The sequence below is a fragment of the Pelodiscus sinensis genome, chromosome 1 (assembly GCF_049634645.1).
Source record: "Pelodiscus sinensis isolate JC-2024 chromosome 1, ASM4963464v1, whole genome shotgun sequence".
In the NCBI taxonomy this organism is placed as follows: domain Eukaryota; kingdom Metazoa; phylum Chordata; order Testudines; family Trionychidae; genus Pelodiscus; species Pelodiscus sinensis.
In genome coordinates, this window is record NC_134711.1 from 61,441,813 (window position 1) to 61,464,954 (window position 23,142).

General features: G+C 42.0%; 2 long non-coding RNA genes across 5 annotated transcripts in view; both read left to right on the top strand.

Annotated features, from left to right (window-relative positions):
- LOC142829753 (uncharacterized) overlaps positions 1–23,142 on the top strand; it is a 126,014-nt gene that overhangs the window by 72,382 nt on the left and 30,490 nt on the right. For 2 of the 4 annotated variants that reach the window (XR_012904498.1, XR_012904501.1), the window contains exon 4: positions 17,521–17,628. The exons of the other annotated variants lie outside the window; for them this stretch is intronic. This is a non-coding gene — a long non-coding RNA (uncharacterized LOC142829753). The remainder of the gene's footprint in view (positions 1–17,520; positions 17,629–23,142) is intronic. 4 annotated transcript variants of the gene reach the window in all.
- On the top strand, positions 8,222–10,198 carry LOC112546956 (uncharacterized). Its single transcript, XR_003090690.2, has 4 exons — positions 8,222–8,636; positions 9,167–9,223; positions 9,320–9,390; positions 9,487–10,198. It is a non-coding gene; the product is annotated as an uncharacterized LOC112546956 (long non-coding RNA).

Sequence of the window (23,142 nt, forward strand, 5' to 3'; positions counted from 1 at the left end):
ACGGGATCTAGCTCAGGTCCTGCAGACAGCAGAACTAACTCCTGTCTTTTCACTAGTCAGCCCCTAACTGAGCCAGGCTCCTTCCTTTTATCCTCCCTCCAGACCTGGCATTGGCTACAGGTAAAGTGGGGCAGGGCTAGCTGGGCCAAAAGGCTTCGTTTGATTCCTGTGATGCCAGGCCATCCTCCCTTCAGTCTCTCACAAGCCTATTGAAGATGCATTTCTCTCAGTGACTGAGCCTTTCAGCTTCAGATTAAAAATAGCACATTCAGGGTCTGACTTTGTCTGGCTTGTTCTTGAATTTTCAGTGGGAAATTCAGGAAAAAGTTGAGGAAAAAAGTGTGCAAATCTGAACCATGAAATAGCAAATGGCCTTATTTTCTCAATTGCTCATGACCCACAACTGCAAGTCAACGGGAACAATACGTGTTCACCACCTCTTAAAATCAGGCCCCAAATATCCATTCTACCTGCATCCATCCATCAATCACATACATACTCAGGCCACATACTTGGTAAGCATAAATTTTCTCACAGAGGCTATGTCTAGACTGCAGGTTTTTTTCAGAAGAAGCTTTTCCAGAAGAGATCTTCTGAAAAACCTTCTTCTGAAAGAGCGTGTCCGCACTGCCAAAGTGCATTGAAAAAGCAATCTGCTTTTTCAAAAGATAGCATCCACACTGAATGGACGCTCTCACATTTAAGCTGTGATTACTATGGACGGAGTGGCCACCAGAGCACCTGTGCTTTTTCCTCTTTCCTCTTCTTTCAAAAGAACTCCCTCTTCCCCATCCACACACGTCTTTTTCCAAAAGGGCTCTTTCAGAAAAAGCCTTCTTCCTCATAGAAAGAGGTTTACCAGTGTAGGAAAAACCCCACTGTTCTTTCAATTTTTTTTTTAAATAATGTGATTGCAGTGTGGACGTAAGTGAAGTTTTTTTTTTTTAAATGGCCATTTTTCCAAAAAAAAACCTCTGTAGTATAGACATAGCCGGAGTCAGTAGAATGCTTCACACCAGCTAAGGCATTTTGAGGAGAGAAGAGGTGAAATGACAATGAGGGAAGAGAATGAAAAGGAGAATAGGAACAAAAGAGGTTTATAAAGTGAGAAGGAGGGACCCAGGAAGATGAAATGGACAGAAATAGTTTCCTGAGTGAGGGATTGTTCTCTACAGCACAAAACATCAACATTTGTGTCTAACTCTGTTTGATCAATGTATTTTAAAAGGTGCACCCTACAGGATCTTTTGAGTTCCTGATTAGATTTTAAATACTATAAAAGAGCATTCTGTGTCATTAGAACATTTTAATCACCTACCTTAAGAATACCATAAATTAGCAAATCTAGCATGCAGCCAAGTATAACACGCATTCATGTATTACCTGCAGTTTTTCTATTGTATGTAAAAAATATATTAGCATACCCATGGACGTACATAACCCTCAGGTTTACATAAAGAACAATAAACGACCAAAATCTGTGTTGGCTTCTTTTCATTAGGTATAAACATAGTACAGAAATAGGTAAAACCAGTATAATTTTGCTGGTCAATTAACATATTATCACAGAACAAAGTCGTCAACTATCGTATCGAAGAGACTTCTGCCACCTTCATAAAAGAATCTGGTGGTCTTTAATGTGGTTACCATTTGCCAGCTATAAACATTGAAGATAATGACATCATGCAGCCTGATAATACTGGGTCTTGGTATACCGGTAATGAACCATGGCTGAGGCCACTGAACTATAAAAAGCAATAAGCACTACCCTATTACTGTACCAGTATATAAGACCTACCTCAACCACAAAGTTTTAAAACTTTTTCAGTTTATAACAAATATAGTCCAAGAAAATATTTTTAAAGATGCCTAAGCACAAATCATATACAGCTGATTTTAAACTAGCTGTTGTTAAATATTCAAAAGAAAATGGCAATAGAGCAGCAGGCAGAAAATTTTCCATTAATTAAAAGTCTGCTAGCGAATGGACAAAAGAAGAAAGGGAGATTGAGAAATTAAATCCTCGCAAAAGAGCACGCCAAGGAAAGAAAGCCAAGTGGCCAAATCTAGAAGAAAACCTGGCGAAGTGGGTTCTTGCACAGAGAGATAGCCAACGTGCAGTGTCAACGGTAGCCATAAAGCTCAAGGCCTGACTTATGGCTATGGAAATTAAAATCAATGATTTTTGCGGAGGCTCAGGTAACTGGGTTTACAAATTTATGAGACAAAACAATCTTTCAGTTCGAGCACGGACAACTGTTGGGCAATGGCTTCCTGACGAATGGGAGAAGAAGATGGATGATTTCAAAGATTTTGTCCATAAATAAATTAACCAGCTGGGCCTATTACTACAACATGATATCGATAATATGAGTAAAAATCAAATTGCATAACACGCGGACATGTATACCCCGCAGGGGGGGGTGCGTGGTAGGGAAAAACTTGGACAACCCACTACTACTCACTAATTAACAGTAAAGGGATGCCAGTGTACTCCAGGTTAGGATCAACAACAAAAAAAACATGTAGATGGTATCATGAGCTTTCGTGGGCAAAACCCACATATACGCTGCTCATCTGAAGAAGTGGGCTATGCCCACGAAAGCTCATGATACCATCTACATGTTTTGTTAGTCTTTAAGGTGCTACTAGACTATTTGTTGTTTTTTAAGTTTTTACTGTTACAGACTAACCCGGCTTCCCCTCTGACGCTTTTGAATAACAAAGGAATTTTTTGTTGTTGATCCTAACCTGGTGTATCCTTTAATTTATCTGCTGGTCTGTTTGCATTTCTAACTCAATACCACATAAGTTGCAGAGGAAGACACCAAATCATATACGCCAAATTTGTTTAAGTATATAAAATATGTGATTTATTTATTGCCATGACTTTGAAATGCCCTCATCATTTACAAGGAGCAGAATTTCCTGCAGATTCTATCAGACTTCGTCCTTTTGATCTCTCTATGTTTCCCATACTGTTCTGAAGTACATGACTTGGCAAGATTTCCCTCTGCTTCTCATCCCCAGGCTGAGTTTCAGGGGTGTGGCACATGACTGCTCCCTCGGAGCAGAAGAAAGGAGTGTAGTGGTACGTCCATTGATCCTCCTCTCACTACGCTTTCTGGAACCCCCTACAAAGTCTCTTGCCTTCATCCACTTCTCCTATACAGCAGACTCACTATATGTAGGGCTCGCTCTGCTCATGGAGGCTGGTGGGAATAGGACTTGCATCTAAGCAAACAAAGATGTTATTATTCAGAGTAACTACTAGTGACATCCACAAAAGCAGAATAAAATCAATGGGCCAAAATCAGACCCAGTAGTAGTGGCTGCAACTCCACTGAAATCAATGGCATCTCATCTGCCTACACCAGGTCTGAATTTGATTTAGAAATATTATACCAAGGTTTGTTCACGTTCGTGGTATTAAACGTACAATGTATTTGAGAGAGTTTGTCTGTCTGCGTGTCTGTATGTGTCTCTCTGTTTCTTCAAGAACTTCTCCTAAACAGGAAGAGCTAGAACCACCTAATTTGGAATGCAGCTTCCTCTTATCATAACTTAAAGCAAGGTCAGGGTTTGGTTGTGCCAGGACACTGGGATGTGCCTGGAATGGGATTGCTTCTCAGAAAACTATATAGAAAATAGATAAAATCGCCAGTAGGTAAAAGGGATTAGCTAGAGGTGCCTCACCTCTGGGACTGCTCTAGACCTGAGCCTTCCACTCCCCAGGTGCACTTTAGGAAGGGTGTGGGGGAGCTGACCCTCCTGCTCTGCCCCCCAATTCATACAGGAACATTGCTGGCTGTTCCCCTTCATCAGGGAGTGAGGGGAGAGTGCACAGTTTCTGCATTCCTCACTCTGGCTGGGGAGTGCAGAGGGACCTGCCCCAGCTGGGAGACAGGCAACTCTCCCCCAGCTGTGCCTGCTGGAGCTGCAGTAGCTATGGAAATGTGCTTCCCACCTGGCCCCAAGCCACTACAATGAGAGAGGACTGGGGTAATCCTCTCTCCCTGAGCCAGCCTGCATCATGAAGCCCTCATCTCCAGCCCCCAACCCCAGAGCAATGATTTAAAGGAAGCATGCACATTTTCATTTTATTTAAAACAATTAATTAAGGAGCTAAGCAACACCAGGTTAATCTTCTAGTAGAGCATAAAAGGCAAATCATATAACTTTAACACAATTGTTTTATAATAAAGGGACTGATATTCACATCTTAACCCTTTGATTCTGGAAATTATGATGTTTTAATGTATACCTACTATAGGAGTTTCATGACAGTGGCAGGAAAAAGGGAATATAAGATTAAAATATTTAAATATACATGTTAAATGTCAGCTCTGACTTTGGATATTTGGAAAGTTTGGAACCAATCAAATTGGAGAAGCACCTTTCCTGTATTCTGTAATGATTTCTCCCCTCCTTTATTCCTCTCTTACTTTCCTTCAAAAAATGTGTTTAAAAACAAATCTCAGACTGGGGATCTACAAGAAGGAGAGTATGGAAACCAAGGTTTCCTTTTTCAGCATTCTCTCAGTGTAGGAAAGAAGATTGCTTTTTGTACACACAAGAAAAAAAAATAGACTTGTCAGTTTGACTTCCTTTATGCAGAAAAACTCTGTAACTATTTTAAGGGATCAAATAGGGAACACTTGGAAAAGCAGAGCTTGATTAAAGACAGCTAACATCAATTCAGGAATAGCAGATCTTACCTAACTAATTTGTTGGAATTCTTTGAGGAAATTACTGCTATGGTTGATAAGCAAGGAGGGAAGGATATTATAGCCTTGGTTTTTCAGAAAGTACTTGACAAAATTCTCCACTGATGGTTAAAATGTCTAAGGTCTGAAGTCATGGAATTGTAGGACAATGGGCATATTGGACTGAAAACTGGCAAAAGAGGAGGAAAGAAAGGGTAGTTATGAATGGAATCCTTTCATTTTAAAGAGCGGATGTAAGAAGGATCAGAGAAGAAACCACATTTTGAGTTTGGAAATAGGATTTTCAAGGTTGCTGAAGACTCTAGAGCACCTTGAGCAGTGCAGTAAAAAATGAGTAGCATTGCAGATGGATAGAAAAAGAACTGCCTTCTGATAATACAGTATCTTAAAGAGTAGAAAGCAGGAGGGGGATCGACTTCTGTAATGTGCTCTTCACTCCACAGAACCCTGCTAAAAGGGACCATTCTAGTTTTGGAACAATAATACATTTTACATTCCCAAGACATGAAGAGGAATTCATACAAGAACATGTCACACTACAAAAACTGATCATGGCCCATTCTCCATTTTTCATGTTAATCACCATCTTTATGCACCTAAGCCAATTTGCCACAGAATGATCTTATGTCTTACACACATAAATGTTCTTATAGAGGGTCCTCTTGCTAGAATGGTCTCACCATAGGCCAGCGTTTCTCAAAGTGTGTCACAGACCCACCCAGGTAAGCCACTGGCGGGCCTGTGCCACTTTGTTTATATTAAAAATGCGCCCGTAGCCATGGAGCCTTGCAGCTCCCATTGGCTGCAGTTCATAGTTTCCAGCTAAGGGGAGCTATGACTTTGGCTATGTCTTGCCCATGATTGTTGCAACAGCACCCTTCCATCGTGTGGCACTCAGGCCTGGTTTATATTCAAAATTTTGCCGACATAGCTAAGGTAGTTAAGAGAACGGAAAAAAGAAATCACACCCCTGATCAGCATAGCTGTGCTGGCAAAAGCCCAAGTGTAAATGCAGCTATACTGGTAAAAGAGTCCTTTTATCAGCATAGATTATGTTGTTCAGGACATGAATTAACTATACAGGAGGCCCCTGAGATGCGACCACCCGAGTTCTGACCACCCACACTTACAACAATTTTTGTAAGTGTGGAAGGAGCTGGAAACCCCCGACTTCCATCTTTGGCCCGCATTTACAACGGCACACGATGCCAACTGTAAATGCGGGTTCAAATTATGATGCCCACAACTTGTGACGCTTCCCCTGGAACCAATCACGTTGCAAGTTGGGGGCCTCCTGTACTGCCAAAAGAACTTGTGCTGATGGCTGTGTTTATGCTAGGGGGCTCTGGTATAGCTATGCCAGCAAAGCCTTTCTGGAGTGGACAAACCCTCAGTGTGATGCTATGCATAAGAAAATGCAGGCTGATATCTTTATAGAATATCCATTTATATCCCCTTGAGTTTATTTTCCTCTACTTGTTTGAAAATAGATCCTTATGTTAATATTAGGATCTATTTTCTACCTAGAAACACTCTGCTCTCCTAATTAAGCCATTCTTGGAAGGAAAGCAATAATTTAAGTCTTGAGATTATAAGGACTTTGATGGGGTTTAATGTATGTGGGAGCTAAGGCAAGTAATCCTCTCCCAGTGAGTGTTAAACCAGGAAGTTTTAACATTGACTGGGAACATGCTTCAGTAAAACAGCTTCATAATCCTCTAATTTTTCCGCACTAGATGATTTAACGTTTGTCCTCAGAACAGACATGTTTTTGCCCTGTTGCCTTTCTCTCATTTTTCAAGTACAAAGAGGCATTTGTTTTTCTGACAGTTAATTGACCAAGATGGAACAGGATACACAGCAAGTGACGTCTTACCAAGGAAATGCGTAACTTCATTAGTATGTCTGAATGCTTGGCTTCTCAAGTAGGTCTTGTCATTCCTCTGATCTGCTGGCTTTTCTTGATTGTGTCTTTCTAAAGATATCTGCACATCTCTAGACAGGAATTTACCATAGTCTGAAGGACTTTTAATATATCTCTCTCTCCCCCTGCCCTTCTGTTTATAACTTATTTTTATCATCTTCCTTCCCTTGTTGGGCCCCGTTGGTTTTCTATCTCTATTAGAGTTGCTGGAGGCTACATCTTTTACATTTGAATGTTCTGTTTGCTCATTGTTCCATTCTCCTTCCTGTCATGCCCCTTATTTCAGTCATCAATAACTGCACCAAATTTAGAACTGACCATTCTATTTGGTTCATTGGTACAGAACATCTGCCTGGATCCCGGAAACAAAATGGAAGTAGCATAAATCCCTGTGTTGGACCGCACTTAGTAAAACACAGCTCTGTAAAACAGTGGCGATCAAGATGTTAAATCTGTTAACAACTGAGACTGAGAAGGATGCCATATATAATTTAGGCAACAAACTATTACTTCACCTCTGCTGGAATAGAAAAATTCAGATTATAACTCAAAAGCTTTAGCTGCCAAAGTTTAAAGATGGACCGAGGGGATTGTGAACATTGAACCTCTACCCTTTGGATCACCATCTCTTCCCAGCCTTTCCTTCATGAATGAATTAAATTTTGTTCAGAGGTATTTTTGGCAGACATTAAATTGAAATATCGTATGAGTGAAAAATACTGTAAAGTGTGTTGGGGGGACACTTACTACAAGAAACCTCTAATCTGTTCTAAGCAGATCTCCCTAAACTGTTCCATACTACTTAGTATTAATTAATATTAATTAAATACCCAATGGTCGTTAATAGAATGGAAAGGTCTCTCTCCATGCCCTTGGGTTGCTCATTAATAGACACCAGGATGATGACAAATGTACAATCCTACCCTCATTATTGTTTTCCTTTTTAGGACAAGAGGGAGGGTTTCGTGTTTTTGAATCATAACTGCAGCCCCTGTTCTTATCGGGTTAATTGGGGTGTAGTAACATCTGTTTGGATAGCCTGCTTAAAGGACGATTTTAAGATGGCAAATGTCATGTGGCTTTTTCATTTACTTTATGTTGGAATGTCAGCCCGTTGCATAAATCAGAACAGTTGCTTCCGTCTCAGTGACAAGGTATTTCTTTAGCGTCTCTTTAATGAGCAAGCATCTATCAAGAACAAGGAAAATGTGATTTAACAAAAAAATAAAAATGTTAGTGTTACTGCTCTGGCACTGCATAAGCCCATTGGTAGCTGGCCAGGTCTTAGGATGTCACCCTCATGCTTGCTACTTCCCCTTCGCTTTGCAGAATTCTCCCTGGCACCTTTTCAAAACAAATCTTGGAAAGCGCACAGAGACATACATTCTTTCTGGAACCCTCTGAGTCCTTTTAACTACAGAGTGGCTGCCAACTGAGGCTAACAGGACTTTTGCTCTTTTGCTCTTTTTTTTTTTTTGAGTTATCAGCATTCTAAATGTAACTGCATGCCTTCAGCAGGGCTTTGTGGAGCCAGAGGGTGGCACTGTGCAAGAGGAAGATCCATGACACCGGATTGTGCAAAGTGGCAGCAGACACAGTTCCCACAGCTCAGAGATTTCTGCAAATGTTAGCACCTAACATATTGGCAACTAGTAAAACTAGAAGTCCTTGAGCTGAGAGAAATGATAAGCATTGAACTCTGCAAGACAAAATAAGAAGAGAAAAAAGCAGTGGTGATTAAAGAAGTGGAAAGGCCTCATCTGTAATTAAGATGTCACTGGGAAGGAACAAGGCAGAAGTCTGGGAGAGGTCACCTCTCTGCTCCTGAGAGATGAGATAGCAAAGGGACTGTCTATGATGTCACTGTGGTTGCTTTGAAAAGTAGGGTCTGTGCATTCTGGAACATGACAGGACATGGCAACAACAATTGATTCTCTCAATTGAGATTGGTCAAGAGTGGAAGCCTTCAAGTAGAGCTGTGAATGGTTGGTTGGTTAAACTCAGCAACACTTCCGCTTTGTTGACATGCATCTTAGAGTATCAGGTGTTCACCTGTTTTGCTATTAAAGGGGTTTCTCACAGTGAATGTGCTGTGGACTCCTGAGACAGAGGCTTACTTTCTCCTTTAAAGACTACTATAAAACAATGTTTTCCTATAATCCTATGTTAAAATTTGCTAATAATATTTTTTGCTTTCAATAGCCTTTAAATGTGGAAATTGACTTGGATTCCCGAATGGGGGTTGTACCTCTGATGAATCTACTCTTATGCAGGATTCTAGAACAGAAAGTCAGCTGGGAGCAAAAGCTTAAGTGACTTTAAGGGCTTTAACTCGGTTGCCTTATTTGTTGGGAGACAGTAAGAAATGAAAATATCCCAAAAAGGGGACAGGGTTGCCCAGAGGGCTGTGTCCAGAGTGCGTGGAGAATGTGCTAATCCGGCTCATCCTCTCAATAGCCCATGCTATCCCAGCACTTTGTTCACATACTAAATCAATTTTTTTACTTATATTAAGGCACTCTTAAATCTGGTTCTGCTGACATCAATGGGACTTGCTTCAGATATAGATACGGTGAGATATAAAACATATCCAATCAGAGAATCTCAGAACACTTTAACGTTTCATGAACTGAGCCTCTTGAATTAAAATCTTGAATTACACTTGTAGGAGAGAGTGATGGAGATATTTCCCATAAATTGAGGAGGAGAAAGGTGGATCCCCTTTCTCTGAAGCATCAGGTACTTGCTGGGATTAGGATAATGGATTAAATGGTCTGAAATAGTATGACAGCTACATTGTTCCTATGTATATAAATGACTTCTTAACTCTTGCAGCCATACTGTGATACGAACTCAATACAGAAGGAACGCATAGACACAATACGTGCTTAAGAACACTAGAAGGGGATTAGAGAAAGAACCTGGAGTGAAAAAGAGAAGACTGACAAAATGGCAGGAACTCTGAGTTGACTTTTGTTAAATAACCCACTTTAATTCTTCTACTGACCTCTTACTTGCTTCATTCAACATACTTCCTTAAAAAATGGTGTTATGTAGCCTAGCCAAGTTTTTGACGGCATACAGACACCAGACATCCATAATTTATGGTTGTGCCTGTGGGTTTTTTGTGGCAATCAGGACCTTGAGCGAACAAGATCATTTTCATTAGCTGATTATGACCTATAACATATGCTTTTAGGAAATCAACAAATGAACAAAACAATATGGATCTAGAAGTCAAACTAATGATTCAGAAATTGAAAAGAAATTTAAGATAACCTGACAACTAAAAAAATACTATTATTAGGATAACTAGTATGTGTAACTACTTAAATTTTGTAAAGTTTAACACAGTTAACTATTTTGTCTAATATACCAGTGATGTATCCAACACCTGCTAAGCAACATTATGTCATTAGCTTGCAAAATTCTTGCCATTGTATTCTGGCAGACCTGTAACTGTTAATAATGTTGAATAGTGTTTGAAGTTAATAAGAATGTTTCTATTCTAGAAATTAAGGTCAATAAAACCCAAGTTTCTTGCCAACTCATTGTGACTTTTATGGAACCATTTAAATAAAAATGGTAGGTTTCCATTTCTTTTAATCACACTCCATTTTTCCTGGGTCTCTGGCAGTAACCATCCTAGTCCTAAAATATCAGCCTCATCACTCCATCTGTCCCCTCAAAATCATTGACTATATGAATGGCAACAGAATCTCTTCATATTATTTAGAAGACATTGGGTTTTCTGTTGGACAAAAAGAAGCTAAATTTGTGTGTGTGGTGGGGGAAAGGGGGGTTAAAATAAAAGCATTCTTTTGTTTCTATAGACTAATCTTAATGCATTCTTGATGCAGTAATGATTTCAGTGCCATTTATTTTTATATTGCAAATATCACAGCCACTATAGGGTTATCCAACCCTTTCATTGCTGTGGGCCAGATGCTAAATTCGAGGCATCTCTGTGGTCCACCATACAGATTCTAAAATCAGATCCTTTTTTAGAATTAAAAAGGATTTAGCCATTAAGGCGCTAATGGGGTTAAGAAGCAATAAAATAAAAGACTAGCTCCCTGTGTAGCAAGAAACCTAAGGACATGGTTTTTCTTACACTAGACTCCCAATGTTGACATCAATATTTGTAGTGACAAGTGTGAAATGGCAGCCAGGCCTGTCATTTGCAAGCACACAAGGGATTGTGGATTTCCATCACTTTCAATGAATAAGTAGTCTCAGGGTGCGTCTACGCAGCAGGGCTTAACTTGAAATAAGTTACGCAAATTGAGCTACGTCAATTGTGTAGCTTATATTGAAATAGTTTATTTCGAATTTTGGTGCTGTCTACACAGCACTTATTTCAAAATAAAGCACTCTTTCTCCGACTTCCCTTACTCCTTGTACAATGAGGGTTATAGGAGTCAGAGTAAGAAGTCCTCCAGCTTGACAGTATTTTGACATTATTTCTAAATAACTGCCTGCTGTGTAGATGCAGACTAAGTTATTTGAAAATAACATTCGTTATTTCAAAATAATGTTGCTGGGTAGACCTACCCTTAGTGTGAAATGCTCTATTCTCTGCACCAATTTTGTTTAATTACAGCCACTGCAGGTATTCACATCCTTGCTCTTGGATTACTGCTGCACCGCCCATTAATGCACTGTGGTTAAAATTAGGGACATAAAAATTCATTTAAAAATATAAGCATGTAACTGCTAAAACTCATAGTTAAAGTATAAAGTTTCCTCGGGAGCGGAGCCAGAAAATCAATGCTGGCCCTGCTCCTGGGAAGCCAGTGGGCAACCTGCAGCAGGGGGCAGGCTGGGCCCGCCATGGACAAGGGCTGCTCAGGGGAGCCAGCTGGAACAGTCCCTGCCTGTGGCAGGCAGGAGGGGGAGGTGGGAAGGCTGCTCTGAAAGACCCTGTGGGGCTGGAGCTGCTCCCTGCTGGGTGGGCGGAGAGCAGTTCCAGCCCTTATGGTTAAGTGGAACCAGTTAATTGGTTAAGTATTTACATCCCTAGTTGAAAATCCACCAAGCACATGCTACGATTAATCAATTCAAAAGCAACTACCCACCTGCCTTGGGAAGGAAACTGACCGTGGCCTCACATTGTGCACCACCACTATGGAGAACAGGGGCACATGGGGCCCACGAGGCGGCACACAGATGAAACTCTCTCAGGGGCCTGACTAAATTGTCCCTCAAGTTGCCAGTTGGACCCCAACACCTTTGTAGCTTCACTTATACCAAACTTAACTGACGAAACCAATATGTTATTGGCCATTAGAACAGCAGCTAAAGATTGAGTCAGCGTCTGGGAGCTGGAGGAGTAGCTAGGGCTGAAACAGTGCCCTGAGCGGAGACAGTAAATGGTGATCCAACCACTGTTGGGTCTGGAGCCAGCACAGAAACTGGTGCTGGAAGAGCACATGACTGGAGCTGAGAACGGACATCAGCTGCCAAGGCTGGAGCAGTAGCCAGGGCCAGGGCCAAGGCTGGAGCAGAAATACATATTTGTTTATATGAATATTGGAAGGGGCTGGGTGCCTGCTTGTCCCCCCCCTTGTCCATGCTGCAGCCCCATGTGTGCAGAATGAAGATTGCTGTGCTGAGGCAGATGCTGGTGCTGCGAGAGGTTGGTGCCCCCTTTGTTGGTGTGAGAAGGAGGTGGTGGCACTGGTGATGTTGGAGTAGAAGAGCACCCATTGCATAGCAGCTGAATTGCTTTGTTAGTTTAGTGATCATAATACACAGAGATGATTGGCTCTGCTTTTGGCTCTGCTGGGGCTTTTGGCTGCTGCTGCCACTACAGCAGCAGCAACGGTAGATGGAATCCCAGGCTTTTTGAATCTCCTCAGGGCCCCAGGTGGTGCACTCCAGGCTTGCCTCAGCCCCGCCTCTTCTTCCTGAGGCCCTGCCCCTTCCAGGCACACAGGACTGGTCTGTTCTATCTTTCCAAGTCTCTCAGCTGCCCAGCTAGTGAGATTTGGTCCCAGCTCTGAAGACACTGCAGACAAAGGGCCACTGGGGAAAGGGAGACATTGCTTCCCAAGCGCATGCATCATATAGGTGGCAGTACAGGATTTAAACCTCAGAAAAGATTCCCTAGTTCAGCGCTCTGTCCTCTAGCCCAGGGGTTTCAAATGGCTCATCAAGGCAAGATGCTAGCAGGCCTTCAAGCAGTCTTTATACTTGAGCATCCACAGGCACAGCCACTCACACTTGTGGCTGCAGTTCGTCATTCTTGGCCAATGGGAGCTTCAGGAAGCAGCGTGGGCCATCCTATGGCTTCCTGCCCCTTCCTTGGCTGGGAACAGAGAACCGCAGCCACTGGGAGCTAGAAGCTACTGTGCCTGCTGACATTCAAGTAAACAAAGTATCTTATGGCCCACCAGTGGCTTACCCTGATGAGCTGCAGCCCAAAGTTTGAAACCCCCTGCTCTAAACAACTGTTTGTACTAAGTGAAATAAAATTATTAGTATTTTATATACCACATCATCCAGTAGCTTGAGTCACAGTCCAGAACCATACAGTGCTAGGTGCTGTGCAAAAAAAAAGAGACGGGTTTCTGCCCCAAAGAGTTTATAATCTTAGAGAAGACAACAGACAGATATTGTAAGACATGTTCCCTCAGAGCTCATAATCTAAGACGAGAGAGGTTTTTTGGGAGGTGAGGGGTGTTGTTTTTTTGGAAGCGTTTTTTTTTTTGTGAGCTGAAGTCGTCTTTCCCTCATCAGTGGTAATGTGTCTGGATGAGCAAGAAGAGCTACCTAAATGTGGAGAATTAGAATTCTGGTAATATTAAAGAACACCACATTTACAATGGATCCCTCCCTGGAATTGTCTTTTAGAAATACATATGCAATAAAGAATGAAATAAAGGAAAACAGCAGGGGGTTTGAAAGGCAGATTATTCATACAATAGGTCTTAGACTTAGGAGCTCCATGGCTGAGAGTTAAGAAGATTACTCCATATGGAAGGCTAACATATTCCTGTAAGGGGCAGGAGCCCTTCTATTCAAAGAGAATTTTAAAATTTACCTTAAATTCTCTTCAATTTTAGCCCATTGTGTTCATCAGTGAACACTGAAATGGAGACATTAAAGTGATACAGAAGAAAGAGCAAGAAAAGACTTGGCTAATTACGCACAGTATGTGCTGAACAGAGGCAAAAGGGATATTTAAAGCAAGATGTAATATTGAACGCTGGTGTTGCACTATTCCACTTTGGCAAACTGGTGAAAGTATGGAGCAGGGTGTCGTATCTCAGGGTGCAATCCAGACCAGTGAAAGAATGTGTCACTGCTTGTCCAGTAACTCTGGCTACCTTACAGTGCTATGATGTTGTAGCTTCCAGCCCAGGACCACTCACAAACAGCCAAAGGGATAGTCCTACACAAATTTCACTTCAGCTGTGAGGACATAGACATAGAGTCTCATAGTGAAAGAGGTTCCATGTTGTTATTTGCTCAAATGCAGTTTGTTCTGTTTCTTTCCCCTTTCTATTGTCAAAGAATGACCACCTGATGGGTGATTGCCAAGCAATTGTAATGAGACCAAGCAAGAGGTATAGGCTTGCCCTTTGTCTTTGAGAAACAGGTTCACCTCCTTCCCAGATTTGTCTGATAATAGGGGCAATGGATTCAGCCTAAAAGTGTGTGTGTGTGGGGGGGGAAATTAGGCCCTTCCCCCTGCATGGTCCCACCCTGCCTCTCCTCTTTCTCCAGAGACTCCACCCCCACCAAGCCGGAAGCTGGAGCTTGTTCAGGGAGCTTGAACCCCTCCATTTGTCTGAATAGGGGACAGAGAGTAATCCCCAACCAGTGTCCCTGCTCCTTGGGATTTGTGCCCAGAGAAGGTGGAGGGTCCATGGCTCCCCACAGTTGCCTGCCTGGCCAAGGAGAACATGGGCTGGGGGCCTGCTTTTGGTCCCCCCCTCACCGCATGAGGTGGAAAGTCCACAGCTCCCCACAACTGCCCAGTTTCCCTGGATGCTCTTACTTGGGCTGGGTTCCAGCTTCTGGCCTGGCTGAGGGCAGGGCCTCAGAAGGTAGGGGGGGACAGGGCGGTCAGGCCCATCCACTTTCAAAATGAGGGAGGGCTATGGCCTCTTGGCTCCTGCTTTTCTGCTGCACAATTTGGTAAACAATTAGTCATCATTTCAACTTTGTTCATAATTCTTTATATGCAGTTTGTACATACATTACAGAAGATGATGTTAGTTTTTAAATTATACCTCACAAGCAGGGTTCCCTCTAAGGTGCATGCCTGTGCGGGTGCACACCAATAATTTACCTCCTACCTACCTCCTCAGAAGAGCCACGCAGTAGCTGCTCAGCTGATCTGGAGTGGGGCCACATGGTGGGTGGCGGTCCCACCCCAGGAGCAGCAGGGCAGCCACCACACAGCCCTGGCCCTAGCTTCAGCCCTTCCCCAGGGCTGGAGCTGTGGGCCACATCACGGGTGGCTGCTCCTCCAGCGGCCCTGGCTGGGGCCAGATCCTGAGACATGTCACGGGTGGCTGCTCCTTCAGAGCAAGCCCAAGACACCTGGCAGGTGGCTGCTCCTCCAGTGGCCCCAACCGGGGCCAGAACCAGAAGCCATGTAGCAGGTGGCAGCCACTAGAGCAGCCCCAGCTGGGGTGGGAGTTGATTCTGCCAGACTGGAGTGTCTCTGCCTGTGGCACTGCAGGTCCCACAGAGCTGGAGCAGCCGGCCAGTTGACTGTAAGTAGTAAGTCTCACCCAGTAACGGTGATGTTAACCATTCACATCCCTATTTTGAACAGGATTTTAATAGTTGGGCTGTATTATTTGATATTGATGTGTGTGTGTGTGTGTGTGTGTGTGCGCGCGCGCCTATGTGCTAGGTTGGTATTTGTTTTTAAATCACCCAGCTGATGGCCTTTTTTGAGCTTTTAAAAGATTTTAAGTATTATATTTTTATTTTATAGGAATACTTATAATTATTTTTAAATTTTTACTTTAATGATAATTTGTATTGTTTTAGTTGTTTTAATATTGGCAAAAGGATTTAGGGTGTTTATTTTGGGTTTCTTTTTTTATTTTCACTTATTTTATATTTAATATAAATCACTTAAGGAAAAAAAGTTAAACTTCGTGAAAGCATCAGGGCACTTGAAGAGTTAACTAACAAAGTTAAGGATGTCAGTAGATGCTCACTGCCAGATAAAGAGTAGTTGTAAGTTTTGCAACTTTGAATAAGATATTTAAATGGATTATATATATATATATATATATATATATAATTTTTTTTAAGTATTTTTTGAAAATTTGAGGTCCCTTGCTGTGTTTATTATGAGAGAATACAGGTTTAAACTTTCTTGGCTTACCTTTTACTTGCTGAAGTTTTGAACTTTTTTGTTTTTAAAATGATTTTAGACATTTAAAGAGCTTTGGGGGTCGTGTGTGTACATTGCAAGTTATGAATAAATGACTTATTTAAGTTCCTTACATTTCTAAATTGCTATTTATTTTTATATTTAAGCTTTGACCAAGTTTTTTTTTCCAGCTGAGATCTCTTTTGGCCTGGGCTTTGATAACTTCTGTATTTTAGCAATGTTTAGTTCCATCTTCCTTCCATGTTTCAGCCATCTGATCTTAACTACATTTTTTATAGTTAAACAATTGAAATGGGATTGTTCTTGTACCTGCTGCAACCATCACAATTCATTATTTACAGGCTCATTTGTTAAGAAGCCCCCATTTCCTTCCGAATGACTGTCAGGCCTTCCGTGTTGTTTATGTGGTGACAAATCACATCGTGCCGGGGTGGTCAATAAGCACATTGCAGGACAAAGAAGGTACATTGGCACTAAGAGTCAGCCATAATAATAAAGATGCATGGGAGAAAGTGCTGATGTAATAGCTCTTTTTATTCTTTGTGACTGGGAAAGGGCTGTTTTAGTATTCTTTCTTCCATAACATTTTTGTTAGTAACTGGTGGGTACAACAGTGGCACACATCTGAACAAGCGCACACGACCTCAATATTGGTGCACAAGACAAAACTCAGTCTGCTCATGGATGAAAAATCTTAGAGGGAAAGAGGGAACACTGCTCACCAGGCCTATTTTCCACAAAGATTGTTATGATAATGTATAGGGTGTGAATGTAAGGGTGTTTTTGGTCACACAGGCTATGTCTAGACTGCACTCTAAAATAAAAAACAGATACACAATTTGCGCTACGCAAATTGCATATCTTTTTTCAATTTAATTTTGAAAGAGGTTATTTTGAAATTTGGCATGTCTACACGGTGCCAAATTTCAAAATAAAGTGCTCTTTCAAGCCATCCTTTATTCCTAGTAGAACAAGGTTTACAGGGATGGCAAAACAGCACGTCTGTTATTTCAAAAAAAATTCAAAATAGCAGATGCGTTCCTTAGACACTTCCAGTATCCCGAAATAGCAATGCAGAGACAAAGCTAAGGTGTTTGGTTCAGTAGGGACTGCAGTTTCCCAACTGAAAGGAAGGATTCCCCCAGTGAGAAAAATATGAAATACTCAGCATTAAGGCTGAGTGATTATTACTTGGGACCATACAGCCTGTTTAAAGCCCTGGAACTTGAGGCTGTTGAAACTCACCTAAATTGGGCCCTGGATACTATATTAAATGGACAAATCTTCAACGGATAGGAGGTAGACAAGAAACCTGGATGGGCTGAATTCTCATATTTAGGAACCTAGTTTGTACCTGTACAATATGTCCATGTTGGCATAAACAGCTAAATGGCTCTGTAAACAATGCCGGCACAAATGGGGGAATTGCTCAGAATTACTCGCTGTGCATTAAAAAAAAAGCATCATTTCTTCTGTGTGTTAATGTAAGCATGTTCTGTCAGCAGAATGCAGACACTTTGGGCCATGAACTGTGTGTGTCTTCCCACATCCACACCATCTATGCCATCTGCTCTCCTCTGCTGGCTATAAGCACAGAAAAAGTGAAACTTCAGGTGAGAATCCAGCTACTTGTTTTGCTGACTTACCTCAGTATGGCTTCCCCATCTCTGACAGTTATGAACCAAGCCCTCGTGGTCCTCACTCCTCTCCTTAGGCCAAAACCTCAGCAAAGGCAACGGAAGGTGTTCCTGAGGAAGGGCTGAGTGACAGATTGAACCTGGGCCTTACGAAGGGATCACTGGGAAGGGAAGGTGGTAGAATGCGAAGAGCACTGGCCAATTGCTCCCCCTGACCCTGTGCTCTTTGAGAAAGGGGTGGATATAATCACAGTTTCTGCACACCTGCAAATATAGAGACTGATCTAGTGTTTTTAGGGTTGCTCACTGTCCTGAGGAAGCCAAGGAGTACCCCATAGTTCCCTCCACAATGCCCAGAAGAGCTGGCTGGGTATGAATGTGTTTGTCATGGCCCTAAAGTATGGTGCCGTGTATGGCCTCACACAGCACATGGAGGAACTCGGAAGGACTGTGGCTCTCAAGGCACAACCAATCACAGCCTGTCTGGTGATGCACCCATTCACTTCCCTCAGGGAGCACTGAACACAGTAGCTCTAGAGCAAGGACTTCAGAGTATGTTACCCTTGTCCCTCCACATGTTGCAGTGGTGTGACAATGCATCTTTGAAATGTCAGAGCTGGCTTAAGAGCAGGCTAGACAGTATCCACGCATGGCTTGTGGAGAAGTGAGATGGAGAAGTGTAGAGAAGCACTATCTTTCATGAATAAGTATACGCTGGCTGATTAAGAGAGCATACTTTTAGAAAGGGGCAGTCAGAAAAGCAAAGACAACCTCTCTTCGACAGCAGAAATACGGCCAACTAACTTACTAAAATATCTGACTGAGTCACCACAAAGCTACCCTGCCCAGAGCCAGGTACAACAAGTGCTTTGTGCACTCAAATGAGACTTGCATTTGGGCCAGTCAATAGACATCAACATGTACAGTATCATGGCAACTGGTGTATCGCTTGCATCGGCTTGTACAAAGCTTTGCTGGGCCCCAGTATGCAAACTTCCCACAAACATTTCAACGTGCTCAGAGCCAAATTCTAGGCAATACTTGAAGTAATTTTACCTCAGCATTTAGCCAACAGAAAAGAAAACACCTCAAAAACTTCTTTTCAGATGTTGAAAATAGCAGAGTTTTGTCCTAGTCTAGTGAAAGCCGAAACGAGCAAGAGCACATACATGTTTGTGGGACATCACCTTTCCTTTCTTTGCGCACAGAAGCTTAGCATTCAAGGAATGGATTATGGGTGGAACTCTATTTGCCCCTCCAAGCTCCAAATTTGTGCCCACATATTGTTTATTGGCAGACATACATTTTCTCCTCTTAAAGGGAATCCATTCTTCTGAAAACAAACCTTTTGATTCTCCAGAGGAGAAACTAAGCCAGGTGCTGGATAGCTACACAAGGGAGGGGAGGAATCTACTTCCTTGACTGAAGAATGGTTATGGAGCTGCTCTGTGACAGGCAAAACATCTTCTAGTGCTCCCTCATAAAAGCAATGAATCCTGGGGCATTGACAGGTGGGATTGAACCTGGGACCTTGAGAGCGATGGCTAAAGCCATGTGACTCTATCACATGAGCTAAAAGTCAATTGCCTTTTAGTTAACCTAATACCAGAGAACAGATTTCACTTTCCTTTCTCATCATTGCAGTACCTTTGGACTACATATATTATACAGAAGCATGTTCTTCTGCCTTGCCCACATCCCTACCTTCCTAGAACTGAGCTTTTTGTCATGTAATGAGTACAGAGCCCTTTAGAATCCTGTTGCACAGAGGGTGAGACTGGATGTTGGACACAATACACAGTGGGGGGCTACCAACTTCATCTGGTACATAACTTCATATGGTAAAAACCACTGGGGAATTTGATGTTGGTCTCTGTGCAATAAATTTCCCACAGGAAGATTACACACTTTGGCAGCATCCTTTGGGAGGCCACTTTTGATGTTGCACTTTCTTGCGCTATTCTGCTTTCATTTACTAGATGTGGTATGTGCTGTGAATTTTCATATAATGTTGTTTTGTAGTCATATGTTGCACCAGATGCAGTCATAGGTCTGTCCCATCTGGAAAAGTTATCTAGGATGGGTCTGTGGGGCTAGCTATAGAACAGATGTGCTCAAACTCTTTCAGAGTGTGGAAGCTTTCGGAGGAACAAGATGGTCTTCTGGGCCACTTCTTGATCCCATCTGGGATCCTCTCCCCTCCATATGGCCATGACAGTGCTTGCTCACAGGGTAAAATAATACTAGGTCAGTATTAGTCTTCATATGATATTTTCACTGTGATCTGAGATAGGGAAGTTTAAACAGTTAACCGGTTAAACGATAGAGCTGACAAGGCCAGTTAGGTAAGCATCCCAATAAGCCTCATGCTTACTGGTATTCTTCCAAGTTAACATCCCTAATTTTTGCTCTTGGGGGGAGGTGGGGGTTAAGCATTCAGGTCAACAATAAAAATCAGTTTTTTTCTTATTAACTGTTTTCTTCTCTTATGAATGTTGTTGGCAACAGTAAGAAATTAAAATCATCCTATTTCCTGGTTTCTTTTCATTCTCTGCCCTACTTTCTGCTGGACTCTGGCTCCCCTGCTTTGCTTGGCATGTGACTGTGAACAAGTTACTGAAATGTTAGGTGTCAGTTTCCTTATCTGTAAGATGGGGATGATGATATTTAGACTAAAGCACTGAGGTACAGTGAGGATTCATTAGTTAACATCTGTAAAGCACTTGGTAGCTATTCTGTCAATCACACTTCATGTTTTAAGTGTGATCATTATTCCTTTTTATTTGCACACACACAACTGAAGGAAAGGGAAGTCCCTTTTTTAAAATGGGGACTCTGCTCTGGATGTCGTATTATGAAAGCAAGTGGTTTAATAGGATTCTTACATTGGAATGTGGTGCCTACTATGGAATAGCTGAACTTCTCAGAATACTGGCTGTTGCTTCTCTGTTCACAACACCAGGGTAACAATGGCAAACAAGAGTCAAAGCTCAGATGTTTGAAGCCTTTGCTAGAACCCTGGTCATGTGTTTGTGGCTGGTGTTATCTGCCAATTGTGTAGGTTCAGTATGTGAATAATTCATTGTGCGGTACAGAATACATCACAAAGAAGAGAATGAATTTGCTCATGTGATTGATCCTTCACTTTAGGTCGTAGTGTTTGAAAGAACAGTTTTCATATATCTCAAAAGCATTTCTGATGGCTTGCTTATAATTAAGTAAGACTAGATTGAGAAGTAAATGCTACCAGACTTATTCTGAACATTTCATTTTGATAATATTTTCTTTCTTTTTCATCAGCAGTAGAGTGCCTTTTTCATATTCATTCTTATAAAAACAAAATTATTGTTGTTGTTTTGTTGTAGCTGCTGTAACAACAACAGCAATAACAATAATAATTAGAGTGCCAGTTCTTGAAATCCATATTTAGTTTTCACTTTGTCATTTCTCAGGCAAAACTCCAGAGGAAAGACATCAAGATTTGACACAATAGAAATTTTGCTTGAACGAGAATTGACACAAATTCTGTGAAAGTTTAAAGATTTGACCCTTTAACCTTCTACCTTTGAGCGTTAAATAGACTTTTACTAAAGTGCTAGCATAACCCACACACATATTGGGTGTGATATGCTATCCCATGTAGTGGCACTTAGACCACTTACAGAGAGAAAGAATGAGTTTACTGTACTACAGCCCTAGCTAAAAGGGAGGAGGCATTTAGCTCAAGTGGTAGAGACTCGTGTACAGCGGTCCCAGGTTTGGTTCTGCCTGTTAGGAAGACCATGCTCTTTCTTCTGTGAGTCATTACTCTGTCAAACATTCCCCACACAGCTGGGAGGCCAAAATTGTGAGAGGGTGTGTTCCCAATCAGTCTCTGGAAATCAGAGCCTCCCTCAGATGAGTTACCTAACACAGGCTTTGAACTGACATAGGAAATGAATCTTTTGCATAAGAAAGAAGACAACTTTCATATATTTTCTGAAGCTACATATGGAAGAAAAGCCTTTATGTGTTAAGAGACCTTCCGTCTCTTTTCTGTTGCAAGACCCAGCTTCAACCCTCCCAGTCTCTCAAGAATAGTATTTCCTGCCTCACAAGTCAAAATTTGAATCTTAGACAGCAATGGGGAAATTTGGAGAATGTTCCTTTCTTCCTTCTCTTTCTCCATCCTTTTACAGCCCCTGGATGATGGTGAGGATTCTCTTCCAGCTAGGGAATGATGTTTCCACTGTTTTGCTGCTGAAGAGGAGCATTTTGGCTAAATTTATCTCGCTCCTAACTTTTCCCAAATGTAGCCTGTAGTAATATACCAACTTCCTTTCACTCTCTGTCTTCCAGACAGGTATTTCACATTAAGCTTTTTACCTTGAAACCTTTTTACTTATTCCACAGTGACTGAGGTACCTTTTGTGATGAATTTGGGTTCTGAGGAATTAGGAGGCAATGCTTGTTTCTGTTAGGGCATTCCTTTCCTCCATCAGGAAGTTCTTGGTGTCTCAGTGAGGTCAAGAATTTTGTGGTTTGCTTTCTTCTCATGATTGCTTCTATTTGGCTTTGTCAAAGAGCCTCAAACTTCCTTTTATCCAATGCAGGCCTGTATGCAGGAATTTCTGGGGGGGGGTGCTTTTTTTGTAAATGTGGACCACAAGAGTGTGAATGCACCCCGAAAGGTCTCCCAAGGAGGCGGGAAAATCAGTCCCAGCCTTCCTCCATCCAACCAAATCATGGGGGAGAGAGGCTCAGGTAGCAGGCTGTTCCTGCCTTCCCCTGACGAGCCAGAGAATGTTTACAAGGGGGTGCTTTCGCACCCTTTGCATCCCCACTACGTATGGGCCTATAATAACTAGCCTTGTTTTTGATTCCGCCACAGCTCCAACTCTTTGCTACTACTTATCTGTGGGAATCTTTGGATTCTTTCTCCAGTTCTTTTCTCCCCTGCAGGCTGAGTGACTAGGACAGGAAATTTCTGTCTTCTTACACCAATGTTTCTTAAACTTTTTAAGACCGAGGAACACTAAACAAAAACATTTTTTTTATCAGGAAAACCAAGGATTTTTTGTTGAGAAAAAAAAAAGGTGGGGGAAGAGGGTCGGGGAAAAGTTATTGAGAAAAAAAGGTTGCCTGCCCTTTTAAGGGAGGCCATTTTGAATTTTGTTGTTGACCGTGGCACACCTCTGACTGCCTCCTGGCACACTGCTGTGCCATAGAACATAGTTTAAGAAACACTGCCTTACACTCATCCCAAGCCCACTGAACTCAGTGGAAAGATTTCAATTGGCTTTTGAATGGGCCCTTAATGAATCTGCACTATTTTTCCATACTTTTCCAGGGAGTCTCCATCTAATAGCTAAGCAGGCGAATGGCACCATTTAAAAAAAAATAAAACATCATAATCTCAGGACATGAAAGTTCATCACAGATGTTTCTCTAAGGCTTATGAAGTGGATACAAGACCCCTTTACCTAGGATTGCAGAGGTCCAGAATTGTCC